We start from the raw sequence: 12,281 nt of genomic DNA, 5'->3' as shown, positions 1-12,281 counted from the left end.
GAGGCAATCTGAGGTACATCTGAGAAACTCAAAAGAAAAGAAAATCTTATATATTTCTGTACCACTACCCCTGAGTGTTTCTAGTGTGTGCACAACTGTTACATGCCTGATCAGCTTTCTATTCTTGTGGACTGCATTTTTAAGATTGTGGCTGATAAAAGACTGGAGTTACATGATGTCATTACATGAAACAGTGCAAACTAAATACCACTTACAGCTGTGGGATAAGAAGGCTAATGGACCTAATGCAGTGAAGCGAAACTGTGTATATGTTCCCAGTCACAACATATGTATGGCATACCAAGTATAGGTTATAGATCAATCAACACTGTCTGCATTACTTCCTCACAGTGAAACAAGCAAACCCACTGATTCCTGCTGGAACCAGTTACTTAACGTGGTGACGAGCTATTTGCTCTCTCATGACCACCTCTGAATTTTTCTGTCTGGCTGTTAATCCGGTCGTCTCAGAGCCTGCTTTGAGTTGGGGCTGCAACTCGAATATTTCTCTCCATCTTTGGAGGACAGCTTGAGAGTTTGGCAAAGAGGCTATAAGCAGAGCAAGCAAAGGAATCTAAAAATGCCTGCAGAAGACATGCTTGACTTTATCCCTTCATTATAACTAAGCAACTGCGTGAAAGGCAGCAGATCTGGCACAGATTTGTCAAAAAACCATTTAATCCTTTCTCTTTGAACACTGTGATTTTTAGCTGAATTTAGCACCAGATATGTAAGTTGTTCAATTACCTGGTTAAGTAAAACATAGGCGATCCTTAAACTCATTAGGCTTGATCTTCTCAGAACACTGAATGTCTGTGCAAGAAGGTTAAAAGGAATTTTCCAGTCCAAAACTACAATTTAAGTATTTTTTTTTTAGCATAATTAAAGTCATTTTCCTGAAGTAAATCTGCACATTAAATGTAACAGGTAAAAAAAAGATCCCCCACAAATACCAGAACTGTGTTTTCAAAAATGTAAATTGCTCAGGAGGTAAAATATTGTCATTAGCATTGCACAGGGCTCCAGCAAGTTATGCTATGTGGGACAGCCCATGAAAAAAATAATACTGGTTGAGCTGCTTTTTGGGTTGGAGAAGAAGTTGAGTACAGTTAATTCATTTTGTCACTGCATGTTTTCTTTTAGTGAAGTCAGACCAATTACCAAGCAAACTGAAGCATGCCAGTTCCACGTGATAGCGCAGGAAAAGGATCGTTAGCTGCTAACCGCCTTTACCAACATTTACTGTGGTCATTAAAGTCTGTATGGTGAAGACAGAAATGGGGGTGGTGTATGGGGTGGGGTGGGGGCATGAGGGGCACTCTGTGCTGCAAGCCCCCTTTCTTGCTTTGTCTGCTAGTGTAGCGTTAATATATCAGCATGCTGAATGTGAATGGACAACAGTGTGACCTGAAGCCATCGTGCAGATCCCTTCCTGTTTGGAAGTGTGATGCAATCGTCTAGGTTCAGCAGACCAATTCATTATTTTATACCAGACTTTAGTTCAGGGCGCATTTACATACCGGAATGCTGTTAGACACTGTTTGAGATGTAAAATGTTTCCAGATGTGTTGTTATTATGCACTAGTGCACCCATTCTCCCGATACCTACATAGGTACTGATTTCCTAGATTTCCCTGAATGACAGTCACACACGGAATTGTTTTCCTTTCAATCAAGCCAGAATAAAAAAATGAATATTTAGCCAGCCCTGTGGTGGTGACCTTAAGTCAAATACAACAAATTCTTTTTCTTCTAGCTGCATTCAGCTGTGTCCTTAAATGACCCAGCAAGCACAGCCTCCTAATTATCACTATTGCGAGTGAAGAAACTCACCATGTTGGTAAACTGGTTTGCCTCAGACTAGTGTTTTCCTGCTTCAGAGAATTGGTGTTGGGTAAAAGGATGATCAACACTAAACTTGGGCTTGAAACAGACAATAAAAATGCTGGGAGAAATTACTTTAGTGGTGCATGAGGACAATCTGACAATCTAGCATATCTAATCTATAGCCTAATTACTGCAGTTTAGCATTCCACAATGGAATGAACTCTTTCCCAGCCTGTTTAGCCTGTTGAGACCTAAACAATAAGGTGAACTGCAGTGCACTTATTAACACCGAAAGTATATATTAGTATAAAATAGTCGCCCATTTTGGGAATTATATGCAGGTCCCCTCCATTCTGCAGCCATGAAGCCCTGCACATTCCCTGCAGCCATCTAGAGCCTCAGGCTGAATGCTGCTGTGCTTTGTAGCACTTCTAACACATGAGGGTTTAAACTTTTGAATGTATGATATTAAGGTCATATGAAAATATTAAGTTGCAGTATGTCTGTGTAGATTCTCAGTCATCCAGGTCATGGTAGTCTCAAGAGCTTGAATTGAATTATTTTTAACCCTTCCAAGGCCAACTCCAGCCTTTTAAATGGAAATCTCTCCACCCTCCATCCCATAAAATGTGAATGTGGGATTTGACCCTCCTACATGGTCAACATTTTCAGCTAAAAATGTGAAGTCTCTAAACTGAAGTTAAGATAACCTAGATGACATCATCATGGTTATTTTCTCAGACTTGGAAAACAATCTTCCTACAGAGCCACACAAGACATTTTCACAGGCTAAAAAAGTCTATTAATAAAGCTACTGTGTAGAGTTTTTCTGCTATGGAGTGTGATATTACCTTTAACAGCATTAGAGTAATTACATTTATGAAAAATGGTGAATATAACTGTTTAGTTTTTCTAATTCTGTGCAGTCTGTTAGCCAACTACTACATGAGGTCTGGCTGATGTCTGGGGCCTTTATTACACTTACTCACACACAAAGACAGATATACACACACCTGAACAGAACTGCCAGCCAAAAAAATATTTCTTAATAAAATGATTAGACTAGACAACAGTTAGCTTGAACATATCAAAAAATGTATCACTTCCAGTATTAGTTTTATACACATCTAAAAATACCTTAGATGTACAGTACCAGTCAAAAGTTTGGACAATGGGTGTGTCCAAACTTTTGACTAGTACTGTAAAGATTACAAATATAATTTGAAATATTTTAAATTGCATAATTTCATCCAATTTCTATCAGTTACAGATAGCAAAAACCTCAGCAGTGGCTAAAACAACAATTTGGCACATTCTTAAAAGAAGGAATGCACTGGCCAGCTCAGCAACACCAAAATGCCTGAAAGACCACAGAAGACAACTAAAGTGCATGATGACAGAATTATTTTCATGGTTAAAAAAGACAACTTCACAACATCTAACCAAGTCAAGAACACTCTCAAGAAGGTCTACAATTGAGAGAAACCTTCATGAATGTAAACCAAGTTTACAAAAAGATGCAAACCAAAAATCTTTGGACAAATGAAACCAAGATAAACTTGTATCAGAATGATGATAAAAATATTTATAAGGGCAAAAATGGGTCATGATCCATAGCATACCACAAATAGTGGTGGAGACAATGTTATGCACGGGCATGTATGACTGCCAGTAGGACTGCATCACTCATGTTTGTTGATGGTGTGACTATTATTAGAAATAGCAGCATGAATTGTAAAGTGTGCAGCTTCACCCAATTGATCCAAGTCTGATTGGATGGAGCTTCACAGTGCAAATGGATAATGAGTCAAAGCACACTTCAAAAGCAACACAAGAGTTTCTTAAGGAATGAAAGAAATGGGAATAAATGGGATATTTTTCAAGTCTCACCCCAACAGAGCAGCTTTTCAGTTATTAAATACAACACTGAATGCAGAATGACCCACAAACAAGCAGCAACTGAAGGTGGCTGCAGTAAAGGCCTATCACAGCATCTCAAGGGGGGAAACAGCATTTGGTGATATCCATGGGTTCTTGGTCATTGGCTGCAAAGGATTTTCACCCAAAGACTATCCTTAATATTTAAAATTATGTTAGTTTGTCCAATTTCTTTTGAGCACCTGAAAATCTGAGATTATGTATAAAAACAGTTGTAATTCCTAAACAGTTGACACACTTTTTTTTTTTTGTTAAACTCCTTGAATTAAAGCTGAAAGTCTGCACTTCAATTGATTGTCCATCCATACATCCATTTTCGTCAACTTATCTGGGTCCAAATTGCGGGGGTAGCAGCCTAAGGAGAGAAACCCGGACCTCTGTCACCAAGGCGTTCCCAGGTCCGCGAATAGACATAATCTCTCCTGCATGTCCTGGATCTACCCCAGGGAATCCCCCCAGTAGGACATGCCCAGAACACCTTTCCCAAGAAGCACCCAGGGTTCATCTGAGTCAGATGCCCGAACCACCTCAACTGTCTCCTTTCAATGTGGAGGAGCAGTGGCCCTACACCGAGCTCCTCTCATGAGGAGGAGGAGGAATGACTGTCTCTAAAGGAGAGGCCAGCCACACTTTGGAGGAAACTAATTTCAGCCGCTTGCATCTGCGATTTTGTTCTTTCGGTCACTACCCAAAGTTCATGACCATAGGTGAGGGTAGAGACATAGATCGGCTGGTAAATTGACAGCTTCGCTTTTATGCTCAGCTCTCTCCTCACCACAATGGACCCACATCACTGTAACCACAGCCCCAATCTGTCTATCAATCTCCTCCTCCCCTCTTCCCTCACTTGTGAACAAGACCCCAAAATACTTAAATTACTCCACTTGGGGCAGCAACTTGTCCCTGAGCTGGAGTGGGCACTCCATCCTTTTCCAGCTGAAAATGGCCTCAGACTTAGAAGTGCTCATACCCACGGGTTTACATTCAGCTGCGAACAGCTCCAGTGCAACATGGAGGCCACGACCTGATAAAACCAACAGGGCCACACTATCTGCAGAAATCAGAAATAAGATTCTGAGGCCATCAAGGTAGAAGCCTTTTGCCACTTGGCTATGCCTAGAATTCTGTCCATAAAAATTATGAACAGAATCAGTGACAAAGGGCAGCTCTGGCAGAGTCCAACACCCACCGGAAACAAGTCTGACTTACTGCTGGCAATGCGGACCAAGTTCTTGTTGCAGTTATACAGGGACCAAATGGCCTGTAACAACGTGCACATATGGACATCCTTATGTTTAAACATGGTGTCCGTTATGGACAAACTGTGGTTTGCACAGAAGTCCAATAACAAAATGCCACTCATACAATAAGCAAGCTGGGGGGATACAAGAATACCCTCCCCAGCCTGCCACCTCTTACTGAGGGCAACTCTAGACTGGAACACAGTCCAGCCCCTATCCAGGAGAGTGGTTCCAGAGCCCGGGCCTGGGGATTGGTCCACAAGGTCCTGTGGCTGCTGCTCAATACACATTGCACTGGACCACTACGACACCTCCTGTGGGTGGTGGGTCCATGTCTCCTTTTCAGGCTGTGCCTTGCTGGGCTCCATGGGCTAAAGCTTAGCTAGCAGGTGCTCTCCTTCAAGCACCCTTCCCAGCCTTCCAGGTTCCAGGGTGGGGACCTGGCAAACCTGTCCTGGTAGGATAAACTTTACCCTTGATCTTTCGCTCATAGGGGTCATTGTTTTATTTAAAATCTATTGTGTTGGTATAAAAAGGCTACATTGAAAAAACTGTATCAATGTCCAAATATGTGCCTAACTGTATGTTTAACTCTTTTCCCAGAGATAAAAAAAAACAAAACAAAACAAAGGCACTTATTTAAATATGCATTCTGATATTAAAGCTGCTATATTTTCCATGGCTTCCAGTACTCTCCCCCACTTTTATCCACATTATATCAGCTATGTTATCATCTGGCTCACTTTATAGGCCTTCAACGTGAATATAATTGCTGCCTATCAAGACTATTACACATGTATAAGAGAAAACCAAGATTTTAAAAGAGACTCTATATCACATTTTTAAGTTATTTCCCATAAGTTCAATCAGTGCTTTGGTCTGCACTTCATTTCTCTGTTGCCCTTGGAACAGGGGCCAAGAATGCTGGAAACGCCTGGAGTTTAATGGCGGGAAGTACATTAAAAAAAGTTTTAGGTGTATCCAAAAGAAAAGAAAAAAACAAAACAAGAGCTTTCTGCGCTCTTGCTGCTGAGTCACTGTCTGTTCATCTTATTCCATGTCTGGTCAAAGTCAGATCCCATCCTGTTTGTGCCAAATTTTTGAGTTTGCCCTTCAAGCTCAATGTGTCGCAGAACTGTTAAAGTGCAGTTCTTGCACTTTAACAGGGTTGTTGCTTGGTTGTTGGTGCCAAATATGCTGGTCTGATTTCAGGTTCAGATTTTCAGAAACTGCTGATCTACCAGGATTTTACCATACAGTCATCTCTAGGGCTTACAGAGAAAGGTTGAAAAGAGAGAAAATATTCAGTGAGCAGCAGTTCTCAGGGGGAAAATGTCTTGTTGGATCAGAATTTGGTATAAAAAAACATAAAAGCGTGGATCCATCTTGTCTTGTGTCTACAGTTCAGACTGGTGGTGGTGTAATGGTGTAGGGAATATTTTCTTGGTACACTCTGGGCCCTTCGGCGCCAGCTGAGCATCACTTAAACACCACAGCCTACCTGAGTATTGTTGCTGACCATGACCATCACTTTATGACCACAGTGTACCCATCTTCTAATGGTTGTTTCCAGCAGGATAACACACCATGTCATAAAGCTCAGACCATCTCAAACTGGTTTCTTAAACATGACAGTGAGTTCATTGTACTTAAATGGCCTCCACAGTCACCAGATCTCAATCCAACAGAGCACCTTTGGGATGTGGTGGAACAGGAGATTCTCATCATGGATGTGCAGCTCACAAATCTGCAGCAACTGTGTGATGCTACAGTATCATGTCAATATGGACCAAAATCTCTGAGAAATGTTTCCAGCATCTTGTTGAATTTATGTCATGAAGAATTAAAGCAGTTTTGAAGGCAAAAGGGGATCCAAATATAATATTTTTTATAACACTTAAGTTGTGGTTTTTATGCTGTTTATTTTGTTATGACTTGCTGTTTGGGTAAGCTTAAGAACCAAAACTATTCTGTTAGGTCTGGAAAAAGATCATAGTTTGGGTATAATGTTTATTCAATGTCATGTATCTAACCTACTAACAGCACTTTCTATTTCTTTTGCAACTATAAATGGATCCAGATGGCACAAAAAAAGAACATAAATAAGTGATAAAATTAGCTGAACAGCAGTTCCTTTGGTAGGAGTAGCAGAGCAGCATGGATTCAAGAGTCTGTAACAAGAATTCATGTCCAGAGGATCAAGTAAATATTGGCATTGAACGCTGTACAGGTGTTAAAACTTTGCATTCTCACACTCAAATGACCTTAATATGGCTAAAAATAATATTAACAACACGCACATTTAAGTATATCTTTTTACTTCTATTGCACATACAGTATATTTGGGACAAGAGTGTCTTTCAAAACTAAACAGAAAAACTTTAGTCATTACAATCATATCCTGTAACCCCTCCCCTGGTGATCGAGCAGTTTCACAGTCAGACCTGCTGCTTTTTGGAAACCTAAGATGGCAACAGTGAAAATGCTAATCTAGTGGCTTCAGAATGGGACTTCATGAACCAATGGATGGCGTCAAGAGGTGACAGCCACCTTTTATTCTGTCTATGATGTGTGCATCTACTTGGTAAGCTACATCAGTAGCTGCACAGTGTACCTAACGTGATACACTGGACACAAAACAGCAATTAAGCCAACAGCAAATAATGTATTTTGTATATTTTGTTACGGTGTGTCTGATGTCTTGTAGATCCCTTATCAGAAACTAATAATAATGTCACCAGGAAACAATTTTTTGTTCCCTCAGAATTTCCATTCAGAGCATGGAAAAAAAGTACAGTGGCTAAAATGAACTTGAGAAGCCCTCCCTCTTACACTGCCAGCAGAATTAAAGTGCAACAGTACAGACAATTAAATGTAGTTTTAATCTGGATCAGTCAACGGTGCAATTCTGGAAGTGGAGGACAAGAAATTCTTCCTAATCAAAGCAATGGTGAGTGCTAATTAACTAACTTTAGCTAACTATAATGATGATACATTAGTTCTTCATTTCAGGGTTAAAAGGATATATAACTTGAATCAAATCAATACTTTTTTCCAGTCTCAATTTAACAGACCAATCACTGAAAACCTAAGTCCTTGTGTACGGTTATGAGCATGGTGTAAACCGTGGAGAGCAGTTAATTTTCCCAAGGGGCCACAATAAGGGCCTAACTGTAACATCTACTTTTAACAGTAGAAGTCTAAATAGAAAAAATTAATATTGAGCAGAACTGAGTTCAGGATATTGGTGCGGCCTTCCACAACAGTCCCAGTTTCTCAATTACTGGCCCACTCCTGATGTAAACTAACTACGCAGCTCATTAAGGATACACCACACTAGAGTAAAAATAGGATGGCAACTTCCTTGCAACTGGGAAAGAAAATCAGTTGCTGCCTGATGATTGCACTGAATTTTGTTGCTGTTGGAGACAAACAGTTGCTGTAAGTAGTTGTGGCAACCAACTAGTCACACAGAGGTAGGACATGCAACACCCTCGGCATCTAAGCAACCTGTTTTGATCATAAGGCAATTGCACAGGTTGCAATTGCACAGGTTGCCTGGCAGGAGGCAACCTGTCTCCAAACAGTCATGGCACAATTCGGACTGGCTGCAATCACTTCCAGACAGAATTGTCAAAGATTTGCAAATAACTGCTGTCCAATTTACAAACATAGATTGTGAACACATTGTGAACACATAGCAATCAGTCTGAGTCCAGTCTGCATCAAAGAGCGCAACTCATCTGCGACGTGTCACTTTGCAACAAAGGAGTCAACTCAGCTGGTTGCTAACAGACTGACAGCATAGATTCTGTCTTATTGCCATTTTGTTGTCGTGTTGATGCACCAAAGTTGCTTTGAAGATGGCAACTGGCACCTGGACCTGGCAGACTTTTTTTTTTTTTTTTTATTTAAAGTCTGGCAGACTTTAAAGGCAATAATTTGCAACAATTTTGGTGAGGCTGTGATCTCCAATCCCTGTTTTCCCCATTTTGACTGTAGTATTAATGCCTCATTTTTGGATTTTGGCTAAACAAACCTTCTTCCTCCATTGGTGGAGGAGGAAAACCTTATTTACTCTCCAGGTGGATGTTCCAAAAAAATAAAAATAAAAAAATAAATGTAATTTCATGTAAAAATTGTGAATCGGTAATCCAACTTGTCTCTAGCAAAAAGTTAAAAATTCCAGAAGAGATTTTTTTTGTGTGTTTTTGTATTCTTGATGCCACAAGCAAGACTACCCAAAACCAACCAGAGCCACTGGAAATAATATGGAACATTTTAGTTATGAAGCAAACATTCATTGTTGTACCTAATGCTGAGAAAATGTAGATGTGTGCTTATTTGCTAATGTGAATAAGTTCATGTTATTCCAAAGTCAGGAATGGAAGCTGTCTGACATTCATTTGACTGGAAATTGAGCTATTGCCTAAAAAACTAGACAGTGAGTCAAAAACTTGTCTCAATTCTGTGAAACAAGGTTGTCAAAGCTGTCCAGACGAATAAAAGGATGAATTTTTATATGAGTGTAACTGATGGATTCCTTTTCTTCCACCTATTCATGCAAGTCAGGTAGTATTCAGTCAGTGAGAATTTACAGCCACCCCCTCCCTGAGTAATTTGCAGCTTACATTACGCACTCTGAACTATGAAAAGTGCCAAACCACAGGTATTCAAGCCCCATGTTGTGAAACAGTCAAAGGAATCAGTCTTGTAATGTGTTTTCAGGAAGGTTTGTCAAATGAGGGAGTGTGATGTTGAACAGAAGAACTTTTTTTCCTGCATGTGACCATGGCAAAAAGTTGAATTCCTTCCTGCTTGTGCATTCAGCGAAGCCACAAAGCCCTGTTTTATTTCTGCACTTGGCTTATTATTTGGATTAATATCTTCAAAACAGGCTCAGTTCGACACTTTGCCAACCAAACCAGGATGCTGCATTTGCCAACATCAGAAATTGAATATTGATCCCAGATTCTGTCTATTACTGGTTTACAAGCACAGCCTCAGACATGATACAGGAACAAACGCACCAGCTCAACTCCTATCCAAAGTTTCTCAGAAACTATTAAAACAAACAGGCTGCAGCCATAACACCAAAACCCACTGTACTCTTTACAAGGTACAACATAAAACACTGATGCATACATTTCTTGACAGGCAAGAAAAATGACTTTATGCATGTGTGTTTGTGTGCACATCCAAAAACAGCAAATCTGAGCCAGCCAGGAGAAAAGACTGTACAAAAGGCCAGAAGCAGCAGAAGCTGAAGCAGACAGTGCAAACAATTCCCAGCATTCCTCTGAGGAGCAGAGTAAACTGACCTTGGCCTTCACACAGGCTGAGACACTGACGCCTCGATGTGGTTGGTTCTTGTCTGTTATTACCAAGCATGGAGATGTGTCTGAATTTACTGACACTCTTTACTCTTCTGGATTAGCTTTGGATTCACTTTTGGGTGGTGTAGACAGAGCTTCATCCCTGCTCACTTTCCACTGTCCTATCATGAGTAAAGGCAAAAAGTACTTAAAAAAATCTGAAAATTTGCTGGTACTTGTTTTGTTTTAGTACAAAGGCTACCATTCTTCAGCAGCTGATGAGGGGAGCATATGCCTACAAGTGTTTGTCTATCCTTACATGCTGAAAAAGAAAAAGGAAGCACAGAAAACAAAAAAAAAACAAAAAAAAAGAAAACATGGCCAAAGCTTCTGGGTCAGAAGAATGAAGCCAATGTGGAAGTGCCTTAAACCTGCATTCTATCTGAAGGCCACCAGATGGCAATAGATGTGGTTGCAAAAACATCTCCTCTCCTATAGAAGTCTATGGGAAAATGGCTTTCTGTCTTGACCTCTGTAAACACTTTCCTGCTGAATTCATGGGGTCAGTCACTTGTTTTGGGTCATATTGAGTAAAAAAAAAATTGTCTACTTTAAAAATGTTGGTAGCCAATGATCACGTGGTTTCATAGTCAGACACACCCTCGTCACATTCAGTTTCTTGCAACCAAGATAGTGTTGCTGGAATGCCCAAGTGAGCTTGAGCTTGAGCTTCAGGACTGTCTGGTAGAGAGTAAAATCTGTGGTTCCATCAATTACAGCAAGTTGTCCAAATGCCGAAGCAGCAAAGCAGCCACAGATCATCACACTACCAAAACCATTTTTGACTGTTGGCATGATGTTCTTTTAATGAAATGCTGTGTTAGTTTTACTCCAGATATAACAGGACTCAAACCTTCCAAAAAATTCAGCTTTTGTCTCGTCAGTCCACAGAATATTAGAAATTTTGGGGATCATCAAGATTTTTTTTTTTTGCGAATGTGAGACGAGTCTTTGTGGTCTTTTTGGTCAGCAGTGGTTTTTCTCCTTGAACTCTCCCAATGGATGCCATTTTTGCCCAGTCACTTTCTTATTGTTGAATCATGAACTCTGACCTTAACTGAGGCAACTGAGGCCTGCAGTTCTTTAGATGTTGTTCTGGATTCTTCTGTGACCTCTTGGATGAGTTGCTGATGTGCTATTGGAGTAATTTTGGTACTCCACTCCTGGGAAGGTTCACCACTTTTCCATGTTTTCTTCATTTGTGGATAATGACTGTCACTGTGGTTCACTGGAGTCACAACGCCTTAAAAATGGCTTTTTAATTTTTTCCACACTGATAGATGTCAGTGACTTTGTTTCTCAAAAAAAAAAAAAAAATCACAGTTAATTCATAAATTAACTACAAGGGCAATTACTCTTTCACACAGGGTCAGGTAGTTTTGGATAGCTTTTTTCCCTTAATAAATGAAATCATCATTTAAAAACTGCATTTTGTATTTACTCAGGTTATCTTTGTCTAATATTAAAATTTGTTTGATGATCTGAAACATGTCTGACAAATATGGCCCCCCACCCCCAAGAAATCAGAGGGCAACACAGCGCTGTGTGCCTCATAGTAACATTAGCAGGTTACTAACATTTCTGTTCTGTACTGTTGTTGCTTTTATTTTGAGAAATCCCATTTTCATTTTAGCTGTTCTAAAGGAGTTTAACCCCATAATGCAGAACGTGTCGTCGGGGACACAGCGTACTTCAAAAGTACAATTACCGAAATAACCCTATGGGTGTGAAGGGCAATTTCTCAGCTTTCAGAAACTGTTTGAATTTTTCCGATAGGACAAACGGTCATGTAATTGCAGTAATTCAAAGTTCTTTTGATCAGCCGCCTCAGTGGTGATACTCTTGTTGTTAACCAGTTGTTTACGGCTAGTAGGGACAGGTAATGGGTGCTTCAGCAGCG

This window comes from Archocentrus centrarchus, chromosome 2 (assembly GCF_007364275.1).
Source record: "Archocentrus centrarchus isolate MPI-CPG fArcCen1 chromosome 2, fArcCen1, whole genome shotgun sequence".
Classification (NCBI taxonomy): domain Eukaryota; kingdom Metazoa; phylum Chordata; class Actinopteri; order Cichliformes; family Cichlidae; genus Archocentrus; species Archocentrus centrarchus.
Note: the sequence above shows the minus strand (reverse complement) of the source record.